Source organism: Mirounga angustirostris, unplaced genomic scaffold, assembly GCF_029215605.1.
Source record: "Mirounga angustirostris isolate CCGP_5_RB_7025 unplaced genomic scaffold, mMirAng1.0.hap1 SCAF_14, whole genome shotgun sequence".
In the NCBI taxonomy this organism is placed as follows: domain Eukaryota; kingdom Metazoa; phylum Chordata; class Mammalia; order Carnivora; family Phocidae; genus Mirounga; species Mirounga angustirostris.
This window is the reverse complement of record NW_026991722.1, coordinates 68,124,373-68,152,250: the sequence shown is the minus strand read 5'-3', so window position 1 is coordinate 68,152,250 and position 27,878 is coordinate 68,124,373. Positions and strand designations below refer to the sequence as shown.

Below are 27,878 nucleotides of genomic sequence, written 5' to 3'. Positions count from 1 at the left end.
ATGCCATCACTACCCAAGTCCTAAAAACCCTTATTGTAGAGACAGACAAATACATTCTAAATTCCAAATGGAATTTCAAGGGACCCAGAATAGTCCAAATAAGTTTGACAAAGAGAAACAAAGTTGGAGGACTCGACTTTTGGTTTCAAAATTTACTGCAAAAACACAGCAACAGAAAAAATGTTGTTCTGGCGTAAAGCAGAAGTATAGACCAATGGAAGGGAAGAGAAAACCCAGAAATAAGCCCTCATAGACTTGGTCACATGATTTCCAACAAGGGTGCTAAGACCGTTCAGTGGCGAAAAGGTTTTTCTTTTAACGAACGCTGTTGGGAAAAGTGGATATCCACAAAAGAAAGAAGTTGGACCCTTACGTGACGCTTCATACCCAAATCAACGGAAACTGGGTCAAATACCTAAACGTAAGAGCTAAGACTGTAAAATTCTTGGACGGACACACAGGAGCAAAGATTCGTGACATTGCATTTGTCAGTGATTTATTGGGTATACCACCCAAAACACAGGCAACTAGAAAACAGATAATTTGGACTTCCAGGAAATGAAAACTTTGGGGGCATCAGAGGACTCCATCAAGGGAGTTAAAAGACAGCCCACAGAATGGGAGGAAAGATCTTCATATACCCGATAAGGGATTAATGCCCAGAACATCTACAAACACCCACAGCGCAGCAACAGAACGATCCAGTTAAGAAATGGGCAGAGAACCGGAAGAGCTCTGTCTTCAGAGAAGACCCACAATTGGCCGGTTAGCACACGACAAGCTATTCGACGTCCCTCCTGCCCAGGGGAACGCACGGGACGGTCACCGGGCTCCACAGCCATGAGCAGCGCTGTGGTCAGGACCCAGGGGCTGCGTGGTGAGGCCGTGGGAGCTGGAAGCCGTGGGCGCATTGCCGGGGGGGGCGTGTGAGACGGCGCGTCCACCACGGGAACAGCAGGGAAGTCGCGGGAAGACAAACTGGGAAACACGTGTGACCCGGCGGGCCCACTCCGGGGGTTTGCCCGAAGGCCCTGAGAGCAGGGGGTTCAGGAGGGGCTTGTACTCCGTGTGAGGGCAGCTGCGAGGTGGAAGCGACCCCATGGGGCCTCCCCAGCGTCGGGGGACACCACGGCCTTGGGGGACATCACGGCCACATGCGCCTGGGGCGGGGGGTGAGCCTGCCGGCAGGGTCAGCTCTGCAGCAGGGTCCCTCCCCTGACCCCGGCTCTGCCTGGGGGCCAGCCTCCCGCCCCTGGAAAGCAGCCACGGCCCGGGTCTGCAGATCTGGACTTTCCAAAATTAAATTCCTCTGCAGACCAGAGGCTTTTCACTCAAACAGCAATCTCTCATAATTGCTCATTTTGGGAGCTGAACAAATACTTCACAAAAGCCTGTGGATGTGATGTTAAGGGAAAAAAATTATTGCATTTCTGGGCTCCTTTTGCCAAAGGCACTAAACCCCTTTTCTTATTAGTTTTCTGCGGGCAGATTTATGTTTGCTTTCACTCTTTATTGCTGGTCTCAGTGGAACCAGGGCAGTGTGAGGAGAGTCTGTCTGTGCCGCGTGGCTCTTCAACGTGCTGCCACCGTGCGGGGTCTGGACCAGAGTCAGAGGGCAGAGGGCCGTCAGGAGACACGGAGGAGGCGTCCAGGCGGGGCTGTGGGGACCGGAGCGCGTGCGCCCCCTCGGAGGGGTCGCTGATCATCGCCAGGTGGACGGGGTCCAGCATCGCCAAGACCCCGACTGTGAGGAGCATCCAGGTATCCGCATTCTCGGGTGAGAGCTCGGGCCGCCTACAGGACGCCCTCTGCCGCCCTCCAGATCCACGCTGCACCGCGTCCACCCTATTCCATCCCCGCGCCATGACCTGGGGGCCCTGTCGTCCGGGTTCCTGGCCTCAGGCCTTGTGTTCAGGCTGCACCAGGGGCAGCTCCCAGGAGACGGGGTGCGGGGAGAGAGGCTGGGGTCCTCCCTGCTGGGGACTGTGACCCCCCCCCCCAGGACCCAGCAGCACCATCCCCTCCCTGCTCTGCAGGCCAGGGGTGGAAACAGCTCCCCGTGGCTCCTCTCTGGGTCTCCTGCCTCCTGTGTGGACCCTCCCTAAGGAGCCCCTTCTTTCACGCGGCGTCTCCTTTGAACCTCTGGTGTGTTTCCTGCAGGACCGGGATGACGGAGCTGTGGATTAAACAAAGAGAAGGAAAGCGTCACGAGCCCTCCCTCGTCTGACGAAGGATCCACCTCCCCCTTGATTAAAGGAACCATCTGTGCGTCCGCGTCTGACTTTGCCCCTGACCTAGCGTTCGGGACCAGAGCACAAGGTCAGACGGTGCCCACCTCTCACGCCATTGTGGCCACGGTGTGGCCCTTGTGCCCGGCCTTTCCCGCAGGCGGGCCGCGGTCTGCTGAGGCAGGCAGGGTGCAGATGGGGCGTGGGGGGCGTCTGGCCCAGGAATTCCTGGGAGGGGAGTCCTGGGGACCATGCACGAGGGGCCCAGGCCACCAGCTGGTCCCCGAGGAGAAAGGAGGCTGCTCTGGAGGACAGAAGGGGCTCGTGCTCGGCCGCCCGTTCCACGGACCCGCAGCGTCCAGCTGGGCTGCGAACCTGGCCTTGGGCCGTGGCCCCAGCGGCCAAAGCCCCGGGCAGCTCCCGGCTCTGCGGGGCCCTGGGAGCCCCTGGCAGGTGCACGGCAGGCTGGGGGCCCCTCCCGGGCTCTTCTCGTCCCGGGTGGCCCCGGACCCTCGCGCCCGGCCAGGGGTCAGGCCTGCGGTCCGAGGCGGGGGGAGCTCTCCCTCCCCGACCTGGAACCCACGCGTGGCTCCCCTCGTGAGAGGAAGCAAACCAGCGAGGGAGCATCGAAGGAAGCAGGAGGCCCGGCCTCCGGACCCCACCCGCGGCCGGCTGCTGGTTCTCTCTCGGCCCGGGCAGTTTTCCGCAGGCCGATGCCACGCGTAGGCTTTGAAACAAAAGTGGGCCACGATACACACAAAGTTCTCCTTTTAATTCCGCGTCGTCCGAGTGACTGTGGGTCCGCACGATGTTTTATTGCAGTTCGCGCTGTGCGGACGCCTCCCGGAGTCAAGTCCTGTTGTCTTACTGGAGCCTCGCATGCTGTCGCCGCCGACCCCTGGGCGCCCGTCCTGGGAGCCTGTCCTTGCAGGAGCCTGTTCGGGGTCGAAGGCTTTGACACACGTCACCAAGCCAGCCCAGAGTGTGCAGCCGACAGTTCCCCAGCCCTGAGAGTCCCTGACGAGACCCGTTCCCTGGACCCTGTCAGCTCGATTATTACAGTTTTACTCTTTCCTCAAGCAGCTGACAAACGTATATTGTCTTCTCATTCGCGTGTCTGAGACCTGGCGATGTTCGGTTCTTTACCAGCTATTTCTGTGTGTCTTTTATAACCTTGTGTATGCCCTGTTTACTGAGGAACTTGCCACTGATTTGAACGCACTCTTAATATAGTAAGGATATGAACTTGCTGTATTTTCTCCAAATATTTACCTCCAGTTCATTCGCTGTGTCCAGCTATTTGCTACGTGTGTTTACTTTGACGGGGCTTTTTCTCTAACTGCCTTGCTGTGTCTGCTCAGCACAGAGACGTGCACCTGCTGTCTCCTGGGTATGGTCTGAACTGGGAGGACACCATTCTAAGCAGGTATTTCTGCCCTGACCCTGGACATTCCTTCTATTCCGCAGCTGTGTCTACTTCCCTGATATTTCAAGTGACCAGGGGTAGCTCCCTGATTCCCCAGGTGTATGCTCTGACCTGGGTCATCACCCTCATTCCCAGGTCTTCACAGACTTGGGGTGTCTCCATCAATCCCCAGGTTTGTCCACCCCATTCTGCAATTGTGCTCTTGTAACTTAGGTTGGCTAAACTGCCCTGGGACGACTCATTTCTAAGTGTCTACCCCTGACCTGAGATGTCTGCCTAATTCCTCATGTTTGTGTTCATTGACTTAGAATGTCTTCCTCATTCCCAGCAGGTGCACTGTGACATGAAAACCCACTGTCGTTGAGCAGGAGCGTCTGCAGTCACCAGCGACATGTGTCTGGTTCTCTGACTTGGGTTGCCTTCCCAATATAGACCTGAAGGTTTCCCCAGTACCTTAGGTGTGCTTGCACTGACATGAGACCTCTCCCTAGTCCCTATGAGCTGGGATGTGTCCCCAGTTCCCCAGTGGTGTCCACCCTGGGCTGGGATGGTGCCCCTACAGTCCTGTTATCTGTTCGGACTTGCTATGTCCCTGGAATTCCTAAAGTATCCACCCTGACATTGGATATCTTCATAATTTATCCTGTGTTTCTACCCTTGGGATGCTCTCTAATTTCCCAGGTGTGTGTTCTACGACCTGGGCTGTCTTCGTAATTCCACAGGTTTGTCTACTCTTACCTGGGATATCTCCCTAATTACCCAGATGTGTCAACACTGGCCTGGGGGCTCTCTCTAATTTACCAATTATGTCTACACAGACGTGAGCTATATTGCTCATTGCCCAGGTGTGTCTTTTCAATCCGGGTGTCTCCTAATTCTCCAGGTGTGTCCACATTGACTGGCTGTGTCTACCAAATATTCCTCATGTGCCTATGCTGACCAGGGAAGTCTCACAAATTCCCCAGCCTTATCTACCCTGTCCTGGGATGTCACCCACATTTACAAGGTGTGTGTTAGGATCTGGAATGTCTCATAACTCTGATGTTTCTACTGTGAACTGGGATAGTGCCCAATTTCTCCAGATGTGTCTACACTGAGAGGGTGTATCTCCTAATAACCCAGGTATGTCTACAGTGACCTGGCATCTCTCCCTTATTCCTCAGGTATCTTCCCTGACAAAGGATGTGTCCGTATTTCCCCGGGTTTTCTTTACCGTTACTGGGTTGTCTCCTAAAACCTGGGTGTGGCTATGCTCACTGGAGAGGTTTTCAAATCTACCCAGTTGTGTCTACCTTTACCTTGTAGGTTTCCTTAAAGCCTGTGTGTGTCTGTCGTGACCAGGGAGGGCTCCCTAATGCTCTGGGTGTGTCTGTGCTGGGGAATCTGAGTGTGATGTGTCTAGTATCACCTGAGATGTCTACCTAATTCCCCAGATGGGTCTTACATGGACGGCTCCCTCATTCCCCAGGGGTTTCTACCTGATCTGGGATAGCTCCCTAGTTCCACAGGTGAGTCTGCAGGACCTGGGGTGTCTCCCTAAATCCCCAACTGGGTCTACTCTGACTCGATGGGTCTAATCCTCTAGGTGTGTCTACCCGGAGTTTGGATGTCTGCCTAAGTCACCAGGTATTGATCTCCTGACCTGAGATGTCTCCCTAATTCTGAGGTGTGTCTACACCATCCTGGGATATCTCCCTTTATCAGCACTTGTGTCTACACTGACCTGCCATGCTTCCTTGATAGCTTAAGTGTCAACCATGATCTGTCTGGCATGTCTGCCCTGTAACCCACTTGTGTCTACACTGACCTGGAAGGTCCCTTTAATCTAACAGGCATGCCAAAACAGCTCTGGGACACTTCATTAATTCCCCAGGGGTTCACTCTGACCTGGAATGTTTTTTATTTTAAGATTTTATTTATTTGACAGAGACAGCGAGAGAGGGAACACAAGCAGGGGAGGGAACACAAGCTGAGCAGGGAGCCCGATGCGGGGCTCGATCCCAGGACCCTGGGATCATGACCTGAGCTGAAGGCAGACGCTTAACGACTGAGCCACCCAGATGCCCCTGACCTGGAATGTTTTTTAGTTCCCCTTGGTGCATATAGCCTGACTAGCAATGTCTCCTTAATTCATCAAATGTGTCTACACTGATATAGGTTGGCCTCTCAGTTTTAAAAGGTGTGTCTAGGGAGGTTCTCAGCCCAGAGAGAATTTCCAAATTCCCCAGGGGTGTCTACATTGATCTGATTGTTTCTCTGTCTCCTGATGTGCCTATCCTGAACTGGGATATTTCTATAATTTCCCATGTGTGCTGTCCTGACTTGGGGTGTCTCCCTAATTCCCTAGGTATTTCTACCCTGCTCTTGGAATTCTGTTTTCCCTGGTGGGTCTACCATGCCTAGGACATCTCACTAATTTCCCATTTGTTTCTACCTAATTAGGGGTGTCTCCCTAGGTCTCCAGGTGTGTCTGCCCTAAATTGGCATCTCTCTCTAGTTCCCAGAGCGTCTGGCTTGACTATGGATATCTCCTTAATTTCATAGGCTTGTTTACTCTGAAACTGGGTAACTCTATAATCCCCCTCATGTGTCTATGGTGACCTGGAATGTCTCCATATTTCCCCAGGTGTGTCTTCCCTGACCTGGGTTATCTCAATAACTCAGAAATGTCTTCATTAACCTGGATTTCTCACTAGTTCCCCAGGTATGTTTAATCTGACTTGGGTTTTCTCCCTTCTCCACATTTGTCTCCCCTTGGTTTGGGATATCTCCCTAACTTCACAGGAGTGTCTATGCTGACCTGGAATATTTCCTTAATCCCCCAGATTTGATTACCTTAATTTTGGACATCTCCTAATTCCTTATGTGTGCATACACTAAACATAGGTATCTTCCTAGTTTGCCGGGAGTGACTCCTCTGAATTTCAATGTTGCCCTAGGTCCCCAGGTTGTATACATTGACCTGGGATTTCACCCTAATTTCTAGGTGTGTCTTCTCTGAAATGAGAGATCCTCTGTATGCCCAGTTGTTTCTACACTGACCAAGGATGTCTATTTCCCCCAGTATGTCTGTACTGACCTGAGAGTTCTACCTCCCTCCCCACGGGTTTCTACTCTGACCGGGATGTCTCCCTAGTTCATAGGTGGGTCCACCTTGACCAGTCTTGTGTTCATCATTCCAAGTGTGTATACATTAACCAGTGATGTCTCCTAGGTGTATTTACTCTGGAATATCTCTGATTCCCAAGTGTGTTTGCACTGATTGGGATAATAGTCTAATTCCCTGGGGTGTCTACTCTGAACTGGGATGTTTTGCTGGCTTCCCAGTGCCTCAACATTCACGACTCATGTCTCCAGAATTTCCAGTTATGTCCATGCTCGTATCTCCCTAATTACCTGGTGCGTATCCTGATGTTTCCCTAAATTGCCCAGGAGTGTCTACTGGGTTGACTGGGGATGACTCCCTGGATCTATACATGTGTCCATATTGACCTGTCACCCCAATACCCAAGTGTGCCTTCTCTGACATGGGAGTTCCCTCTAATTCCCCCAGATGTCTATAGATGTGTCCATACCAGTCTGGTATGTCCTCAGGTAGGACTTCTGTGACCTAGGTTCTCTCCATAATTGCCTAAAGTGTTTACACTGACCTGGGAAGTCTTCCTAATTTCCAAGGTATATCTACACAGACATGAACTAATTCTCACCTGTGTGTCAGTAAACTTGACTGTCTCCCTAATTCTCAGCTATTATTTGTCCCTAGTTCTCATTTGGGTTTATAGTGACCCTTTGTAATCTCCTAATTACCCTTGTGTGTCTACACGGTCATGGAATAGTTCACTAATCCCCAGTTGTATCTACTATGACCTGGGAGGTATCTCTAATCCTGTAGTTGGGTCTACGATGACCTGAGCGATCTCATTGATTTCCTTAGTGTATCAGATCTGACCTGACCTACCTTCCTAATAACCCAGGTTTGTCTGTGCTGACCTGGGTTGTCTTACTAATCCCACAACACAGTTGTGTTTAGCCTGATTTGGAATGTCTCCCCGATTCATCTGGTGTGTTATGTGGCCTGTGTTATCTCCATTCTTCCAGGTGTGTCCCCATCAATGTGGGGTGTCTCTGCAAATGTCCGTCTATTTTATCCAAGTTGTTGGATATCCTAAGTCTTTGTGGTTTCCTTCACTAATCTGAAATGTCTAATTCCAGGCAGGTGTGTGCTCCCATCTGCGATGTGTCACTACTTATACATGTTTGTCCTGACCTGTGGGGTGTCTCTAGTCACCCAGTGGTAACTATTCTGACCAGGTAAGTCACCCTAGATCCCCAGCTGTGCAATCAGACATGCATGAATGTTTCCATAACATCCCAGGTACATCTGTTCTGAACTTGGATGTCTCTCTAATTCCCCCAAGGTATCTCTACCCTGACTTGGAATATCTCCCTGATTCTCCAAGTGTGTCCTAACTGACCTAGGATGGCTCCCCAGTTCCACAGGTATGTTGACCCAAACTTGGGTGTGTACCTAATTCCTCAGGTGTGTCTACACTGCCTCAGAAGTCTCACTACTCTCCAGGTGCATCATCTTGGACATTATAGGTCTCCCTCATTTCCAGATTGTGTCTATTCTGACCTAGGAACTGTATTTCCCCAGGTTATTCTCCTCTGTCCAGGAATGTCTCCCTAAGCCCTACTGTTTCTATCATGATCTTTGAATTCTAATTCCCCAGGTATGTCTTCTATGATGAGGGATGTCATCCTTAACTCCCCAAGTGTAACTATTCCAAGATGAATGGTCTCCTTAATGCACAAACTATGTCTACCCTTTCCTGGCATGTCTCATTTTCCCATATGTTTCTATTCTGACCTCATAGGTCTAAGTCCCCAGGTGTGTCTACACTGACTCAGGATATCCCCTTCATTCCTTGGGTTTGTCTACACTGGACTGGCATATCTCTCTAGTTCCCAAAGCATTTCTACACTGATGTGGGATGTCTCCCTAATCCCCACGTGTATCTACTCTAATTCCACAGGTTTGCAGTGTCTAATTCTGTAGGTGTGTCTATCAAAAGAAAATTCAGTGAGTTTTATTGAGATGAATATTTTATTGAGCGAGGAAATAAGCATTTTGGGAACTGGGAAACATTCAAACTGAAAGTGGCTAAGAAACTCTGCTCCTGGCTATTACAGCTCAGTTTAGTAAGTACATCGTTTTCCATTGGGATTGGTAATTAGCAGCTCACATTCTTTTCATTACATCAGCTTTCCTCATGTGAGCATGATTTTACAGAATCTAAGCTAGTTTTGTTTCAACTTGGAGTTCACATTTTTGGAATCAGGACAGTTTTAAGATCTGGTTGGGTAAGTAGGAGTCACCACATATCCAAATTGTGATCTCCTTTTCATTTTTAACCCCCCCTCCCTTACCTTTTGATCGTAGTCTCAGTTGAACTGAGAGTGGCCGACTATTGAGCATTGCTCTTAGTTGTCACATGATCCTTCTTCTGTGGACATCTGAAGGTCGTGAATGGGAATCTGATAATTCTTGCTCAGGTAATTTTGTTGTTCAGTTCATATGGAATAGAGGTGGTTTAATTAGTCAGTGGCTGCTGAAAAGCACTGAAGACTCTTAAAAAAAAAATACAACCCACAGGGATATCATTAATATGATTAGGAGAATAATACCAAGTGTTTGGAAAATACCCCAAAGCCAACATACCCATTTGATCGTTTTAGCTGGTTAAATCAGATTGGGTTTTTACTTTTACAAGCCAATCCGCATTTTTCATAATGTGTAATTGGGTTTCAATTTTTTGTGTTATTTAAGCAAAACATGTATTAGACTATTTATTCTCTGAATAAGAACAGTATTGCTAAGGCGAGGCAAGTGCCTGCAGAACTGGCTAAATACTGCGCAAATACTTATTGTAGTCATAGACATTCTATAATAGAGGAGGTCACTTCTAAGGAGTTTCAGTTATGTCTCAAATTCCCCAGCTGTATCTAACCTGCACAGGAAGACACACCAGGGGAGCAAGGTTCACCTCCCTGGTAAGAGGAGTAACACTGGGGTTTAGAGGGAATTCTAGGTCAGGGCCAACATCATCCTGGGTTATAGAAAAGTCACCTCAGGAAATATGGAGACATCCCCATTAATTGTACACCTTAATGGGAACGACAGCTCAGGTTAGGACACTCCAGGGTAATCAGACATTCCAGGCAAGTGCACACACACCTGGGTAAGTAGGGAGGCATCCCTGATCAGGGTTGACAGAACTGGGGAATTAGGGAGATTTCCTGGGTCCACATAGAAATACTTGAGGAATCAAGGTGACATCCTAGATCATGGTAGCTTCCCCTGGGGAAACAGCATCACCTGTTAGAGAAGACACACCTGCAGCAGGGAGACACCCAAATGCACAACAGACAGGGACATCCCAAGTCAGAGTGTCCTTCCAGGTCACAGACTCCGCATGGGATTAGACATCCTGGTCCTGTTAGACAATCCAGAGTGACAAGGGAGACGTCAGGGTGGACATTACTGATGAAAGAGAAAGATACGCCAGGTGAGTGTAGACACACTGGGGTTTGAGGGGGACATCCCAGGTCATCATAGACCTACGTGGGGAACTAGAGAAACATCCAAGTCTGGTTAGACAGGGAACTAGGTATCAACAGGGAGATAGACATGTCAGTGTAATACCTGGGCAGACACCAGGGGAAATTAGGGGACCATCCCAGGCCAGTATAGACGTAACTAGAGCATTAGAGAAGCATTTAGAATATCGTGGCAGTGTAAGACAGCCCTGTTTTTTGTCTCCCTTTTTAAACAACTAATCAGGCATCCATCCACGAACCAAAGTGCCTCTGGGATACAGATCCATATGCCAGAGGATGTGGGAGGAGTGTCACCCAACTGCATCCGGTAGTAGGCACACAGATTTCCATAGGGGTTGCAAACCCAGCTGGAGCCAGGGAGCCTGCCCAAGCCCTCTCACTGCCATCAAGGAAAGGGCTAACTTGGACAGACACCCACAGGCAAGGGAGGCCTTGTGGGAGTCCAGCCTGCCCCAAGGGGAGGTTTCAGCATGTCCTTGGAGTCTGGATGCACTGGAAATGGTAAGAGGAACTTTGCCAGTACCACCCCTCCCCAAAGGTGACACAGGGGGCTCAACAGGCAGGTAACAACCTCTCCCATGGTGGGAGGGAGAACCTGGAGTACACGGCTTCCCCAGCTATGTGGGATGCTGCAGTTGAGAAACCCATTTCTCTCTGGCAGCACCCAGAGTACTGAGGCAGGATGTCCATGACTCCAGGGAAGAGAAGATCAAAGGGCATTGAAGGGACACCATCCTGATGACAGGATGTCAACTAGAAGTTCACCCATTAGCTTCTGGAAGAACCTCACCTGAGGATCCCCAGCACCCAGAGTACTGAACCCACACCTCCCCAGTGCTGTGGCTGGCTCCCTGGGTGCAGAGGAGACACCATCCAGGTATCTGTAGTGCCCTCTTCTGGGAACCAAGAGAGGTAAGTTCTACAGACCAGAGAAGACATTCAAGCTCAAGAATTCTCCCTCAAGAGGGGGCAGAAGCATGGAGCAGGTGCATCCACACAGAGACAAAGTCCAAATCTAACAGTACCTCCCACCTGAAGGCAACTTGCAAAGACTGAGGTGGTGTCCACCACTCCATATCCCAGAGCAGCAACACAAAACTACAAGGAATGTGAAGAATCAAGGAATATGTCACCACCAAAAGGTAACAATAATCCTCCAATATCCAAACATAAAGGCTGAATGAAGTTTGTGATCTAGCTGATAGGTACTGGCACAAAAACAGACATATGGAACAATGGTACAGAATAGAGAGCCCAGATATGGACCCTCAACTCTGTGGTCAAATCTTCGACAAAGCAGGAAAAAATATGCAATGGAAAAAAGACTGTCTCTTCAATAAATGGTGCTAGGAAAATTGGGCAGCTATATACCAAAGAATGAAACTTGACCATTCTCTAACACCATTCACAAAGATAAACTCAAAATGGATGAAAGACCTCAATGTGAGACAGGAATCCATCAAAATCCTAGAGGAGAACATAGGCAGTAACTACTTAGACATCAGCCACAGCAACTTCTTTCACGATACATCTCCAAAGGCAAGTGAAACAAAAGGGAAAATGAACTTTTGGGACTTCATCAAGATAAAAAGCTTCAGCAAAGGAAACCGTCAACAAAACAGGCAATCCACAGATTGGGAGAAGATATTTGCAAATAACACTACAAAGGGCTGATATGCAACATCTATAAAGAACTTCTCAAACTCAACACCCAAAAAAGTCAAAAAATGGGCAGAAGACATGGACACTTCTCTGAAGAAGACATACAAATGGCTAACAGACCCATGAAAAAATGTTCATCATCATTAGCCATCAGGGAAATTCAAATCAAAACCACATTGAGATACCACCTTACACCAGTTAGAATGGCAAAAAATTGACAAGGCAAGAAACAACAAATGTTGGAGAGGTTGTGGAGAAAGGGGAACCCTCTTACACTGTTGGTGGGAATGCAAGTTGGTACAGCCACTTTGGAAAACAGTGTGGAGGTTCTTCAAAAAGTTAAAAATAGAGCTACCCTATGATCCAGCAATTGCACTACTGGGTATTTACCCCAAAGACACAGATGTAGTGAAAAGAAGGGCCATATGCACCCCAATGTTCATAGCAGCAATGTCCACAATAGCCAAACTGTGGAAAGAGCTGAGATGCCTTTCAACAGACAAATGGATAAAGACAACGTAGTCCATATATACAATGGAATATTACTCAGCCATCAGAAAGGATGAATACCCAACTTTTGCACCAACATGGATGGGACTGGAGGAGATTATGCTAAGTGAAATAGGTCAAGCAGAGAAAGTCAATTATCATATGGTTTCACTTATTTGTGGAACATAAGGAATAGCATGGAGGACATTAGGAGAAGGAAGGGAAAAATGAAGGGGGGGAAATCGGGGTGGGGGAGACAACCATGAGAGACTATGGACTCTGAGAAACTGAGGGTTTTAGGGGGGAGGGGTTAGCCCAGTGATGGTTAGTAAGGAGGGTACATATTTCATGGGGCACTGGATGTTATTTGCAGACAATGGGTCATGGAACACTACATCAAAAACTAATGATGTACTGTATGCTGACTAACAAAATATATAAAATACACAAAGGGTTTTTTTCAGAAACAAAAATCAGAAAAACAGTACATGAACAAAATGAAAAATTTAACAAAGAGAAATCACACACACACACACAAATTCTTGGCCTAAAGAATTCAACAAATGAGATGAAAAATGCAATAGAGGGCACCCACAGCAGAGTGGATAAAATGGAAGACAGAATCAGTGAGCTACAGGATAGGAACTTTGAAATAACCCAGAGGATAACAAAGAATGAAAAAGCATTACGAAAGCCTAGACAATCTAGGGACTTCATCAAAAATAAAATATCAGAAAAATTGCAGTTCCAGAAAGAGAAAAGAAAGAGCAGGGAGTTTATCTAAGAAATAATGGCTGAAACTTCCCAAACCTGGGGAAACACTTGGACACCCAAATTCGGGAAGCAGAATAACCACCCTATTATCTCAATGCCAAAAGGCTTTCCCAAAAACACAGTAATTATAACAAATTGTCAAAAATCAAAGAGAATCCTAAAAGTACCCAGAGAAGAAAAGATTTTAAACTCCAAAGAAACCTTCACTGGGTGATCAGTGGATTTCTCAGCAGAAACCCTACAGGCCAGGAGAGCGTGGGATGACATAAAGAAAAAAATTGCCAGCCAAGAACACTTTATCTGGTAAAGTTATCCTTCAGAAATGAAGGAGAAATAGAGACTTTTCCAGACAAAAGCTGAGGGAGTTTATCACACTAGACCCTCCTTACAAGAAATTCAGAAAAGAGTTCTTCCAGCTGAAGTGAAAGGATGCTAATCATGACACGAGAACATATGAGTCAGGTTACAATGGTGTATTAACCTGTTAGCTATAATATAAAGAACAAGGTGAAAGAGTATTATTATAGCTATTACAATTTATTAAATATACTACACAAAAGAAAAATAGTGACATCAAAAATATAAAATGGGGGTAAAGAGTGAGAATTTTGTAAGTGAAGTTGCTATCAGCTTAAAATGGATTTTATCTATGAGATGCCTCATGTAAGCCTCATGGTAACCACAAAGCCAATTTCTGAAGTAGAGGCACAAAAGATTAAAGGGAAAACAGAGCATATCACCACAGAAAATCAAATTACAAAAACAAGCAGAAACAGAGGGTGAAGAATGGAAATACAAAACAACCAGAAAACAATTAGGTAAGGGCTTACTATTGCCAATTTGTTACCAATAATCACATTAAATATAAATGGGCTAAATTCTCAAAACTCAGTGGCTGAATGGTTTTTTTTAAAAAAAACCCAACTATATGCTGGCTATAAGAGACTTACTTTAGTTTTAATGACACATGTAGGCTCAAATTGAAGGGATGGAAAAAGATATTTCATGCAAATAGAAACCAAAAGAAAGCAGGGAGAGTTACATCAGACAAAATAGATTTTAAGCCAAAAACAGTAATGAGATAAAAGAGGTTATTATATAATGATTAACAATGATAAACATACAAAGTTGAGACACCTACATATATTAAGCAAATTCTAACGGACCTTAAGGGAAAAGTAACAATATAATACTATTAGGGGACTTTAATGACCCACAATCAGCAATGGATAGATCATCCAGACAGAAAAATCAACAAGGAGACCTTGCACTTGAAACATACATTAGACCAAATGGACCTAACAGACACTCACAGAACATTCTATCTAAAGCAACAGAAATCATGTTCTCTCAAATGCACACACAACATTCTCCAGGATAGATCATATGGCAGGCCACAAAACAAATCTTAGCAAATTTAAGAAGACTGAAATCATACCAAGTATCTTTTTTCACTGAAATGGTATGAGGCTGGAAATCAACAAGAAGAGTAAAGCTGGAAAATCTGTAAGCTGTAAACCAAACATCACATCCCTGAACAACTAATGGGGCAAAGAAGAAATCAAAAGAAAATTTAAAAAATATCTGGAAACAAATGAAAATGGATATGGGATGCTGTAAAGCAGTTCTAAGAGGGAAGGTTAGAGTAATAAGTGCATATGTGAAGAAAATAAAAGGCCTCAAATAGACAATCTAACTTAACACTTCAAGGAACTAGAAAAATAAGAACTAAACCCAAAGTTAGCATAAGGAAATAAATTCTCCAAGATCAGAGCTGAAGTAAATGAAATAGAGACCAGAAAAACAATAGACAAGATCAACGACACTAATAGCTGGGTTTCTGAAAAGATAAACTTGACAAACTTTAGCTAGACTAAGAAAAAAGAAGACTCAAAGTCAGAAATGAAAGAGGAGACATTACAACTGATACAACAGGAATCCAAAGATAATTAGAAACTACTATCCAGTCTGTATCAAGAAGAAATAGAAATTTGAACAGGCTAATAATGAGTAAGGAGATTGAATCAACAACCAAAAACCTCTCAACACAGAAAACCCCAGGAACAGGTGGCTTCACTGCTGAATTCTCCCAGACATTTAAAGAATTAGTGCTGATTCTTCTCAAGATATTCCAAAAAACTGAAGAGGAGGGAACACTTCCAAAGTTATTTTACAAGGCAAGCATGACCCTGATATCAAAGCAAGATAGGGACACTACAAGGAAACTATAGACCAGTATCTCTGATTTAGACACAAAATTGTTGACAAAATATTAGTAAACCAAATTCAATACATAAAAAGGGTTATAACACCATGAGCAACTGAGATTTATCCCTGGGATGCAGGGATGGTTCAATATACATGAATCAATAAATGTGATATACCACATTACTAAATAAAAAGTTAATATCATCTCAATTGACGCAGAACAAGCATTCAACAAAACACAACATCCTTTCATGATAAAAACTGTTGTGTACAGAAGGAACACACCTAAACATAATAAAGGTGATATAAACAAGCCCACAGCTAACATCATGCCCAGAGGAAATACTTTCAACCTTTCACCATTAAGATTAGGAACAAGAGAAGGGGGCACACTCTCACCACTCCTTTTCAACCCACAGCACTGGAAGTCCCAGCCAGAGCAATCAGGCAAGACAAAGAAATAAAAGGCATCCAAATTGGAAAGAAAGAAGTAAAACTCATTATTTGTACATGATAGGATCTTATACATAGAAAATCTAAAGATGCCAACAAAAAATGTTAGAACTAATCAATGAATTAAGTAGTTTCAGGATACAAAATCAGCACACAGAAATCAGTGTGTTTCTATATACTACCAATGAAACATCTGAAAAGGAAAATGATCTCATTCACAACAGCATCAAAAATAAAATAGGAATAAATTTAACCAATGAGGGGAGAGATCTGCATAATGAAAACTACAAGAACTTGATGAGGGAAACTGAAGAAGACACAAATGGAAAGATGTCCTATGTTCATGGATGGGAAGAATTAATATTGTTAAAATGACCACACTACCCAAAGCCATCTACAGACTCAGTGTAACCCCTATCAAAATTCCAATGGCATTTTTCACAGGAACAGAAAAAACAATCCTAAAATGTATATGGAGCCTCCCCCAAAGAACCACCTAAATAGAACAATCCTGATAGAAAGAACAAATCCAGAGGCACCACACTGCCTGATTTCAAACTATACCATAAAACTATAGTAATGAAAATAGTATGGTACTGGCATAAAAACAGACACAAAGACCAATGGAACAAAATAGAGAACCCTGAAATAAAACCACACATGTATGATCAACTAATATTTGTCAAGGGAGCCAGAAACACCTAATGGGGAAAGGACAGTCTCTTCAACAAATGGTGTTGGGAAAACTGAACCCTTATCTTACACCACTCAACTCACAAAAATTAACTGGAAATAGATTAAGGACTTAAACAGAAAGCCCGATGCCACAGGACTCCTAAAAGAAAACACAGGGAAGAAGATCCCTGATGTTGACCTTGGCAATGACTTTTTTGGATAGGACAGCAAAAGCACAACAAAAGCAAAAAACCAGTGGGACATCAAATTAACCAGCTTCTGCACAGCAAAGGAAAAACAATTTAAAAAAATGTAAAGGCGAGGGTGGAGCAAGATGGCGGAGGAGTAGGAGACCTGGATTTCGTCTGGTCCCAGGAATTCAGCTGGATAGGGATCAAACGAATCTGAACACCTACGAACTCAACAGGAGATCGAAGAAAAGAATAGCAACAACTCTCTGGACGGAAAAGCGACCACCTTCTGGAAGGTAGGACGTGCAGAGAAGTGAATCTGAGGGGATATTTGGGAGGATAGATGGCGGGGGAGGGGCCTCGGTCAGCCGCTTCTGGCAAGTGATAGAACCGCAGGGCACAAAATCGGAACTTTTAGAAGTCAGCTCGGCTGAGGGACGTCACTCTGGTGGCTAAGCGGGGGGTGGAACCCTCCGGGACAGTGTGGTCTCAGGACCCTCGGGGTCACAGAAAGACCGGGGGTGCCTGAGTGTGGCCGAGCTCCCAGGGATCGGAGCAGGGAAGCCGCTGCAGAGGCGGAGCCCAGGTGCGGGCTCTCAGCTCGGGGTTGCCATTGACCATGATCCGCGGCCCAGTCGGGCCCCTGCTCCTCCAGCAGGGACCCAACAAGCGGCAGATCCGGGGAGACTCACCTTCTTCCCCCAGGAGGAGCCGCGCGGGAGGGCACCGCAGGGATCTGCTGGGTTTGGAGACTCCACCCGGGGTCGGGGGCCAGAGATAGAAACGCGCGGTCACAGGCCGGGTGAGCACGGAGTGCGGCCGGAGACCGGGGAGCCGGGAGCGACTGGCGGCTTTTCTCTGGGGGCTCACTGAGGAGCCGGGCCGAGTTCTCGGCTCCTCCGGGGCGGAGATTGGGAGGCCGCCATCTTCACTCTCCGCCTCCAAAGCTGGACGGAAAGCTCGCAGGGAACAAAAGCTCCGGAGAGCAACCCGAGCAGATGACTTAGCCGGGAGGGGGCAAGGGCGGGGCACTTCCGCCTCCGGCAGAGACATTTGGGAACCACGGCAACAGGCCCCTCCCCAGAAGACCAGCGAGAACAGCCGGCCAAGACCACGTTTACCGATCAATGAGAACAGCAGAACTCCAGCGCTAGGGGACTACTGCACATAGAATTCACGGCTTTTTTTTACCATAATTCTGTAGTCTTTCAAAGTTAATTTTTTTTCCTATTTTTTTTTGAATTTTTCTTTTTCCCTTTTTCAACCAACAGCTTATCAATCCCTTTTTTAAAAAACATGCTTATTTTTCATTTTTAGAGTCATATTCTATCCCTTCATAGTAGTTACCCGTTATTTTTGGCATATATATATAAGTTGTTCTCTCTTTAAAATTTTGAGATAGTTTCTTCTAACAGACCAAAATATACCCTAAATCTCTAGTGTATGGTTTTTTTCTACTCGATCACATTCTCTCCCTTTTTTTAAATCCTCTTCTTTTTTCAAACAACATCAATTCCTTTTATAAAATTTTTTATAATATTTATCTTTACAGTCATATTCCATCCCTTCATCATATCAACCCTTATTTTTGTACATATATAAGTTTTTCTTTCTTTAAAATTTTGGGAGGCACTTTCTCCTAACAGACCAAAATACACCCAAAGTCTAGTGTATGGCACTGATCTATGTACCAGCCTGATCATATTTGATCATATTTTTTTTTGTTTTATTCTATTTTTGTTTGTTTTTATCTTTTTCTTTCTTTCTTTTTTTTTCTTTTTTCTCTCTTTCCTTTTCTTTTCCCCCTGCTTCAGGTCTTTTCTGATATGTTTAGAGTATATTTTCTGGGGATGTTGTTACCCTCTTAGCATTTTGTTCTCTCATTAATCTATTCTCCTCTGGACAAAATGACAAGACAGAAAAAAATCACCTCAACAAAAAGAACAAGAGGTAGTACCGACTGCCAGGGACCTACTCAACACGGACATTAGTAGGATGTCAGATCTAGAGTTCAGAATCATCACTTTAAAGATACTAGCTGGGCTTGAGAAAAGCATGGAAGTTATTAGAGAAACCCTTTCTGGAGAAGTAAAAGAACTAAAATCTAACCAAGTCGAAATCTAAAAGGCTATTAATGAGGTGCAATCAAATATGGGGGCGCTAACTGCTAGGATAAATGAGGCAGAAGAGAGAATCAGTAATATAGAAGACCAAATGATGGAAAATAAAGAAGCTGAGAAAAAGAGAGATAAACAACTACTGGATCACGAGGGCAGAATTCGAGAGATAAGCGATACCATAAGACGAAACAACATTAGAATAATTGGGATCCCAGAAGAAGAAGAAAGAGAGAGAGGGGCAGAAGGTATAATGGAGCAAATTATAGCAGAGAACTTCCCTAATTTGGGGAAAGAAACAGGCATCAAAATCCAGGAAGCACAGAGAACCCCTCTCAAAATCAATAAAAATAGGTCAACTTCCCGACATCTAATAGTAAAACTTACAGGTCTCATAGACAAAGAGAAAATGCTGAAAGCAGCTCGGGAGAAGAGATATGTAACCTACAATGGTAGAAACATTAGATTGGCAACAGACCTATCCACAGAGACCTGGCAGGCCAGAAAGGACTGGCAGGATATATTCAGAGCACTAAATGAGAAAAATATGCAGCCAAGAATACTCTATCCAGCTAGGCTGTCATTGAAAATTGAAGGAGAGATAAAAAGCTTCCAGGACAAACAAAAACTAAAGGAATTTGCAAACACAAAACCAGCCCTACAGGAAATCTTGAAAGGGGTCCTCTAAGCAAAGAGAGACCCTAAAAGCAACATAGACCAGAAAGGAACACAGACAATATACGGTAACAGTCACCTTACAGGCAATACAATGGCACTAAATTCCTATCTTTTAATAGTTACCCTGAATGTAAATGGGCTAAATGCCCCAATCAAAAGACACAGGCTATCAGACTGGATTAAAAAACAAGACCCATCGATATGCTGTCTGCAAGAGACTCATTTTAGAACCAAAGACACCCCCAGATTGAAAGTGAGGGGGTGGAAAACCATTTACCATGCTAATGGACACCAAAAGAAAGCTGGGGTGGCAATCCTTATATCAGACAAATTAGATTTTAAACCAAAGACTGTAATAAGAGAGGAGGAAGGACATTATATCCTACTTAAAGGGTCTATCCAACAAGAAGATCTAACAATTGTAAATATCTATGCCCCTAACATGGGAGCAGCCAATTATATAAGGCAATTAATAACAAAAGCAAAGAAACACATCGACAACAATACAATAATAGTGGGGGACTTTAACACCCCCCTCACTGAAATGGACAGATCGTCTAAGCAAAAGATTAACAAGGAAATAAAGACTTTAAATGACACACTGGACCAAATGGACTTCACAGACATATTCAGAATATTGCATCCCAAAGCAACGGAATACACATTCTTCTCTAGTGCCCATGGAACATTCTCCAGAATAGATCACATCCTAGGTCATAAATCAGGTCTCAACCGGTACCAAAAGATTGGGATCATTCCCTGCCTATTTTCAGACCACAATGCTTTGAAACTAGAACTCAATCACAAGAGGAAAGTCGGAAAGAACTCAAATACATGGAGGCTAAAGAGCATCCTACTGAAGAATGAATGGGTCAACCAGGAAATTAAAGAAGAATTTAAAAAATTTCATGGAAACCAATGAAAATGAAAACACAACTATTCAAAATCTTTGGGATGCAGCAAAGGCAGTCCTAAGAGGAAAGTATATAGCAATACAAGCCTTTCTCAAGAAACAAGAAAGGTCTCAAGTACACAACCTAACCCTACACCTAAAGGAGCTGGAGAAAGAACAGCAAATAAAACCTAAACCCAGCAGGAGAAGAGAAATAATAAAGATCAGAGCAGAAATCAATGAAATAGAAACCAAAAGAACAGTAGAACAGATCAACGCAACTAGGAGCTGGTTCTTTGAAAGAATTAACAAGATTGATAAACCCCTGGCCAGACTTATCAAAAAGAAAAATGACCCAAATCAACAAAATCATGAATGAAAGAGGAGAGATCACAACCAACACCAAAGAAATACAAATAATTATAAGAACATATTATGAGCAACTCTATGCCAGAAAATTAGATAACCTGGAAGAAATGGATGCATTCCTAGAGATGTATCAACTACCAAAACTGAACCAGGAAGAAATAGAAAACCTGAACAGACCTATAACCACTAAGGAAATTGAAGCAGTCATCAAAAATCTCCCAAAAAACAAAAGCCCAGGGCCAGATGGCTTCCCAGGGGAATTCTACCAAACATTTCAAGAAGAATTAATACCTATTCTTCTGAAACTGTTCCAAAAAATAGAAATGGAAGGAAAACTTCCAAACTCATTTTATGAGGCCAGCATTACCTTGATCCCAAAACCAGACAAAGACCCCATCAAAAAGGAAAATTACAGACCAATAGCCCTGATGAACATGGATGCAAAAATTCTCACCAAAATACTAGCCAATAGGATCCAACAGTACATTAAAAGGATTATTCACCACGACCAAGTGGGATTTATCCCTGGGCTGCAAGGTTGGTTAAACATCTGCAAATCAATCAACGTGATACAATACATTAACAAAAGAAAGAACAAGAATCATATGATCCTCTCAATAGATGCAGAAAAAGCTTTTAACAAAGTACAGCATCCTTTCTTGATCAAAACTCTTCAGAGTATAGACATAGAGGGTACATACCTCAATATCATAAAAGCCATCTATGAAAAACCTACCATGAATATCATTCTCAATGGGAAAAAATTGAGAGCTTTCCCCCTAAGGTCAGGAACGCGGCAGGGATGTCCACTATCACCACTGCTATTCAACATAGTATTGGAAGTCCTAGCCACAGCAATCAGACAACAAAAAAAATCAAAGGCATCTAAATCGGCAAAGAAGAAGTCAAACTCTCACTCTTTGCAGATGATATGATACTTTATGTGGTAAACCCCAAAGACTCCACCCCAAAACTGCTAGAACTCATACAGGAATTCAGTAAAGTGGCAGGATATAAAATCAATGCACAGAAGTCAGTGGCATTCCTATACACCAACAAGACAGAAGAAAGAGAAATTAAGGAGTCGATCCCATTTACAATTGCACCCAAAACCATAGGATACCTAGGAATAAATCTAACCAAAGAGACAAAGGATCTGTACTCAGAAAACTATAAAATACTCATGAAAGAAATTGAGGAAGACACAAAGAAATGGAAAAACGTTCCATGCTCATGGATTGGAAGAACAAATATTGTGAAGATGTCAATGCTACCTAGAGCAATCTACACATTCAATGCAATCCCCATCAAAATACCATCCACTTTTTTCAAAGAAATGGAACAAATAATCCTAAAATTTGTATGGAACCAGAAAAGACCCCGCATAGCCAGAGGAATGTTGAAAAAGAAAAGCAAAGCTGGCGGCATCACAATTCCGGATTTCCAGCTCTATTACAAAGCTGTCATCATCAAGACAGTATGGTACTGACACAAAGACAGACACATAGATCAGTGGAACAGAATAGAGAGCCCAGAAATGGACCCTCAACTCTATGGTCAACTCATCTTTGACAAAGCAGGAAAGAATGTCCAATGGAACAAAGACAGTCTCTCCAGCAAATGGTGTTGGGAAAATTGGATAGCCACATGCAGAAGAATGAAACTGGACCATTTTCTTACACCACACACAAAAACAGACTCCAAATGGTTGAAAGACCTCAATGTGAGGCAGGAGTCCATCAAAATCCTAAAGGAGAACACAGGCAGCAACCTCTTCAACCTCAGCTGAAGCAACTTCTTCCTAGAAACATCGCCAAAGGCAAGGGAAGCAAGGGCAAAAATGAACTATTGGGACTTCATCAAGATAAAAAGCTTTTACAAAGCAAAGGAAACAGTCAACAAAACCAAAAGACAACCGACAGAATGGGAGAAGATATTTGCAAATGACATATCAGATAAAGGGCTAGTATCCAAAATCTATAAAGAACTCCTCAAATTCAACACCCAAAGAACAAAGAATCCAATCAAGAAATGGGCAGAAGACATGAACAGACATTTTTCCAAAGAAGACATCCAAATGGCCAACAGACACATGAAAAAGTGCTCAATATCGCTCGGCATCAGGGAAATCCAAATCAAAACCTCAATGAGATACCACCTCACACCAGTCAGAATGGCTAAAATTAACAAGTCAGGAAATGACAGATGTTGGCGGGGATGTGGAGAAAGGGGAACCCTCCTACACTGTTGGTGGGAGTGCAAGCTGGTGCAGCCACTCTGGAAAACAGTATGGAGGTTCCTCAAAAAGTTGAAAATAGAGCTACCATACGATCCAGCAATTGCACTACTGGGTATTTACCCCAAAGATACAAATGTAGGGATCCGAAGGGGTATGTGCACCCCGATGTTTATAGCAGCAATGTCCACAATAGCCAAACTGTGGAAAGAGCCAAGATGTCCATTGACATATGAATGGATAAAGAAGGTAGGGTAGATATATACAATGGAATATTATGCAGCCATCAAAAGGAATGAGATCTTGCCATTTGCAACAACGTGGATGGAACTGGAGGGTATTATGCTGAGCGAAATAAGTCAAACAGAGAAAGATATGTATCATATGACCTCACTGATATGAGGAATTCTTAATCTCAGGAAACAAACTGAGGGTTGCTGGAGTGGGGGGTGGGGTGGGAGGGATGGGGTGACTGGGTGATAAACACTGGGGAGGGTATGTGCTCTGGAGTGCTGTGAATTGTGCAAGACAGTTGAATCTCAGATCTGTACCTCTGAAACAAATAATGCAATATATGTTAAGAAAAAGAAGAAGATAGCAGGAGGGGAAGAATGAAGGGGGGAAATCAGAGGGGGAGACGAACCATGAGAGACGATGGACTCTGAAAAACAAACTGAGGGTTCTGGCGGGGGGTGGGAGGATGGCTTAGCCTGGTGATGGGTATTAAAGAGGGCACGTTCTGCATGGAGCACTGGGTGTTATGAACAAATAATGAATCATGGAACACTACATCTAAAACTAATGATGTAATGTATGGTGATTAACATAACAAAAAAAAATTTTTTTTAATGTAAAGGCAACCTATAGAATGGGAGAAAACATTTGCAAACCATGTGTTGGGTAAAGGATTAAAATAAAAAAATACATAAAGAACATACAACTCAGTAATAAACCCAAACATTTGATTTAAAAAATGGACAGAGGAATAGACATTTTTCCAAATGGTCAACAGGTACATGAAAAGATACTCAACATTACTAATAATCAAGGAAATACGAATCAAAATCACAACAAGCTAGCACTTCACACCTGCTAGAACAGCTGTTACCAAGACAACAAGGAACAAACAAGTGCTGATGAGGATGTGCAGAAATGGGAACCATGTGCACTGCTGGTGGGATGTTCAGCCCCTATGGAAAATATGGAGGCCCCTTTAAAAATTAAAAATAGACCAATTATATGATCCAGAAGTCCAAAGGTATAGATCCAAAGGAAATGAAAACAGGATATTGACAAGGTATGTGTGACCCCATGGTTAGTGTAGTATTCACAATAGCCAAGATATGTAAACCACTTAAGTGTTCACTAACAAATGAGTGGATAAGAAGATGTGGTGTGTATACACAATGGAATATTATTCAGCCATGAGAAAGAAGGAAATTCTGATGTTTGTACATCAGGGATGGACCTTGAGGACATTATACTAAGGGAAATAAACCAGAGAAAGGCAAATACTGTATAATCTCATATGTAGAATCTTAAGAAGTCAGACTTGTAAAAACAGTAAAATGGTTGCCAGTGGCTGGGGGTGGGGGAGTTGGGAGATGATGTTTCACAGTACAAACTTGCAACTAATAGATAAATAAGCGCTGGAGATTGAACACACAGATAGTTTATAGGCAATGGTACTGTACTATAAGCATCAAAGTTGCTGAGAGACTAGATTTTAATTGTTCTCACCCCCCAAAAAGATGTAATTATGGGATGTGATAGATGTATTAATGCTACAGTGGTGATCATATCGCGATACATAAATGTATTAACTCAACGTGTTAAAACTTAATGCTGTATGTCAATTATATCCCAGTAAATGTTTTTTAAACCCCAAACCTCCAGTGTTGAGGTAGACATACCTGGGAATCTATGGCGTTCTATTAGATCAGGGTTGAAACACCTAGGGAATTAAGAAGACATCCTTGTTCAGTGTAGACATACCTGGTATATTAGGAAAACATGCCATTTTTGGTAGACACATCTGAGGAATTCGTGAAACAATCCACGTCAGTTTAGATGCATCTCAGGAATTGGGAAGACACCGAATAGTCACACCTGTGAAATTAAGGAGACCTTTCCAGTCAGTGTAGGGAAGACAGAGAAAATAGGGAAACTCCATAGCAGCAAAGATAAATTCCTGTTTTAATGACATATCCCAGGTCCATGGACACACACCTTAGGAATTAGTGACATGTCCCAGGTCAGTTTGTATATACCTACGGAATTAGGGAGACAAACCAGGTCAGAGCAGACACACTTGAGGCATTAGGGTGACATCCAAGTCATAATAGAAACATCTGGGAATTAGGAATTCATGCAAGTCAGTGTGGACACAGGTGGCCTACAAGGGGATACACCACATCAGAGAAGCCACACCTAGGAATTTCCAGAGATATTTAAGTTTAGGGCAGACACACTTGGTGAATGAAGAAAAAATTCCAAGTCAGGGTAAAAACGCCTGGGGAAAGATCCCAGGTCAGTGTAGAAATAGCTATGGAATTAAGAGGATATCCAAGGTTATTGAAGACCCATCTGGGAAATGAGCAACATATCCCAGGTCAATGTAGACAGAGCTGGGGAATTAGTGACACAATCCAGATCAGAGTAAGCACAACTGATGATGAGGGAGACATCCTAGGTCAAAGACACCCCTGGTTATTTGGGAGACCTATAGTAAGTGTAGAAACAGCTGGGTAATTAGAATTTCCGGGTCAGTAAAGACACACCTGGGTGTGTAACACACATGGGTAATTAGATGGCCAGTGTCTGCACAATTAGGGAAACATGCCAGGCCTGTGTAGACAAACCTGGGGATTTGGGGAAACATCCCAAATCAAAGTACCCACACTTGGGTTATTTGGGAGAAATACTAGGTCAGATTAGAAACACCTCAGGAATTTTGTAGACATCCCGGGACAGTGTAGATATACCTGGGGTTTGGGAGACCATCAGGTTAGAGTAAACATACCTGAGGAACTAGAGAGAATTTTCTAGTTGAGAGTGAACACATCGAGGTTATTAAGGTGGCTTTCCAGGTCAATGTAGATACACACAGGGAATGAGGGATATGAAACAGTTTGTAATAGACACTCCTGAGGAAGTAGATACATCCCAGGTCAGTGTGGACACACCTCAGGAATAGGGAGATAGTCATGTTCATGGTAGACACATCTAAGCAATTATAGGGAAATCCCAGGTAAGATTAGACACATCTGGGGAAATACAGGTATATTCCCAGAAGGAAGGAGACTTCACAGATCAGTGTATACACACCAGTGGAATTCGAGATACATCCAAGATTGGGGTAGACAAAACTGAGATTTATAAAGACATCACAGGTTAAAAAGACATAACTTGGGAAGGAGGGAGACATCCCGGTACAATTTAGACATACCTGAGGAATAGGAATGGTATGTCTGGTAAGTCTAAACATACCTGGTGAAGTAGGGGGACACCGAGGTCAGGGTACACACACTGGGGAAGTAGACAGCCCAGGTCACTGTATACACACCTAGCTCCTCAGGGAAAATTCCCAGGTCTTAGGTTGACTTCTTAGGTTGACTCCTGGGAACTTAGGGGAGTGCCCAGGTCAGTGTAGACACACCTTGGCAATAATGAGACATCGTAGACCACATTCTTCATGCTGGGGAAACCAGGGAGATATCTCTGGTCAGGGTAAGACAAACCTAGGGAATTCAAGGTACAACCAGTGAGTAAAGACACACTTGGGGAATTACTGGGATTTCCAAAGTCACTGGAGAAGCACCTGCGCGATTAGGGAGACAACTCGGGTCACTGTAGACTGGGAATTTAGGGACTCATCACATATTAGACTACAGACATAGGGAATAAGGGAGACACCCCAACAGAGTGTACACACATCACTCGATTTAGAGAGACATCCCAAGTCAGTGTACACATACCCGGAGAATTATATGGGAAATATCAAAGGTGAGTATAATTAGGGAGATATCCAAGTTCATGCTGGACACCCCTTACATATTATGGAGACATTGCAGGCTAGTGATGGCGCACCTGGGAAAATAGGGAGACATTCACATCAGTGTAGACTAACCTAGGGAATATGGGAGATCTACCAGGTCAGGGTAGAGACACCTACGGTATTAGGGAGACATCCTAGGTAAGGTTAGACATATATGGCGAGTTAGAGAATCATTCAAGATCAGGGTAGACACCCCTAGGGAATTATGACATCCCAGGTTAGAGCAGAAAAACCTGCAAAATAAGGTGACATCAGAGGTCATTATACATAAACTCATAGAATTAGGGAGCTATCCAATACAAGAGTAAACACTACAGATACTAGGCATCACAGGTCAGAGTAGACACACCTGGGGAATAAGGAATATCCAAGGTCGGTGTACACACATCTGGTGAATTAGGGAGACTCCCAGGACAGTTTAGACACACCTGGGAATAGGAAGACCTCCAAAGTCAGGTTGGACACACCTTAGGTACTGCTGGGACATCACAGGCCAGAGTAGACATGCCTGGGTTATTATGGAGCCATCTCAGGTCGTTGTAGTTACACCTGAGGAGTTAGACATCCAAGTAAGAGCAGGCATACCAGGGAATATGAGAAACATCCTCTATCAGTGTAGACACATCTGGGGAGATAGGGGGACATCCAAATCAGTTTAGAAACACAGGGTTGGGGCACCTGGGTGACTCGGTTGGTTAAGTGTCCAACTCTTGGTTTTGGCTCAGGTCATAGTCTCAGGGTCTTGAGATCGAGCCCCATGTCAAGCTCCATGCTCAGCAGGGAATCTGCTTGGGATTCTGTC

General features: G+C 44.3%; 1 long non-coding RNA gene across 2 annotated transcripts; it reads right to left on the bottom strand.

Moving 5' to 3' along the window:
• Nucleotides 1-558: 558 nt before the first annotated feature.
• LOC135362548 (uncharacterized) lies at nucleotides 559-27,878 on the bottom strand. 2 transcript variants are annotated; one of them, XR_010407379.1, is made up of 6 exons: nucleotides 27,544-27,878; nucleotides 26,585-26,759; nucleotides 25,015-25,128; nucleotides 10,052-10,198; nucleotides 9,085-9,285; nucleotides 559-2,176 (listed from the first exon to the last, which is right to left on the bottom strand). It is a non-coding gene; the product is annotated as an uncharacterized LOC135362548 (long non-coding RNA). The 2 variants fall into 2 exon arrangements; XR_010407378.1 differs by having other exon boundaries at nucleotides 10,052-10,151.